The sequence below is a fragment of the Rattus norvegicus genome, chromosome 2 (genome assembly GCF_021556685.1).
Source record: "Rattus norvegicus strain SHRSP/BbbUtx chromosome 2, alternate assembly SHRSP_T2T, whole genome shotgun sequence".
Classification (NCBI taxonomy): Eukaryota; Metazoa; Chordata; class Mammalia; order Rodentia; family Muridae; genus Rattus; species Rattus norvegicus.
In genome coordinates, this window is record NC_141535.1 from 215,841,261 (window position 1) to 215,842,646 (window position 1,386).

Genomic DNA, 1,386 nt, shown 5'->3' on the forward strand with positions numbered 1-1,386 from the left:
GGAGATAGTTGATGGGGATATCGAATTTAAGGTTGAGTGTTCCAAGGTCTCTCACTCTCTGCTTGTTGTCTGGCTGTGAGTGTCTTTGTATTTCTTACTTTCCACTGCAGGAGGAAGCTTCTGTGATGATTGCTGAACAAGGAACTCCTCTATGAGTACAATAGAATTTTAGGTAATTGGTTAAAAAAAATCAAATTGCCCCAGCATCACAAAAGTGGGACTAGAAGGTCATGAAGAGTGAATTTATTGCTGTGTTCCTCTAGTAAAACTGTAGTATTTGGTTTTTTTTTTCCTGAGGTTCCTGAACGATCTAGTCTCTTGGTTTTGGTCAACAAACAGCAGTGAGTATCAGTTCCAACTCATGGAATAGCCTTTAAGCCAAGTCAGATTTACTGTTACTGCCACAAACTCTGAGCTACATTACACTAGCATATCTTGCAGGCTAGACACCATTGCAGACTAAAAATTTTGTCCCTGGAATGATGTCCCCCACCCCCGCCTTTGGTAGATTACAGAATACCTTCCAGTACCATGATCACTAGTTCCTAGGAGTGAAAGCTCTAAGTAGCTATTGTGGTGGTTTGAAAAAAATGATCCTCACAGGCCCATAGGAAATAGCATAGCTGTGGGTTTACTGGAGTAGATGTGACAGTGTTGAAGAAAGGGGTCACTTGGAGTGGGCTATGAGGTCTCAGAAGCTCAAGCTAGGCTTACTGGCTTATTCACTTTCTGCCTGTGGATCTAGATATAGAACTGGCAGCTCTTTCTCAGCCAAGTGATTACAGATTCAACTTCCAAAACTCGACATGGCAATGAGCATCCCTGTCAGCAAACCATCTCCTGAGCGCCTCAAGCCTAACCCAATGATATCCTGCAGCATTATGGAGATTGCCACCTTTGCAGCTGAGATCACTGCTGTGGCCTTGGTCTTGGTCTGCCTTCTCTTTCTCATGCTTCGATACCTGTACAGGCACAAGGGCACCTACCACACCAATGAGGCCAAAAGCAGAGTTTGCAGAGAGTGCCAATGCAGTCCTGCAAAGTGCCCCTGCCCTCCAGGATGCCAGGGACACCAGGATGCCAGGGATACCAGCACTACCACTACCGAAGGGTAGCAGACTTGACATTTCTGCAAGATGCTTCTGTCTGTAGGAGAGAAAATATCCCCCCGTGTGTGCCACCATTAGAAGCACCGGGAAACCCTCAAGGGCACCCTAAGACTCTAACTGCAGAACACTGAGTCCCTGTCAGGAGAACGATCCAGATGGGAGGAATCAGGGCGCAGAGTACCTCTTCCAGGCACTCAGTGGCCACCCGGTGGCATTGGCTCCACAAGGAAGAGAGGACATCTGGATAAACAGATCTCCCTGGGCAATGCAGGTGTCA

At 47.0% G+C, this 1,386-nt stretch overlaps 1 pseudogene; it reads left to right on the top strand.

Annotated features, from left to right (window-relative positions):
- Positions 1-812: 812 nt before the first annotated feature.
- On the top strand, positions 813-1,152 carry Gypc-ps1 (glycophorin C, pseudogene 1; annotated as a pseudogene).
- Positions 1,153-1,386: the final 234 nt, after the last annotated feature.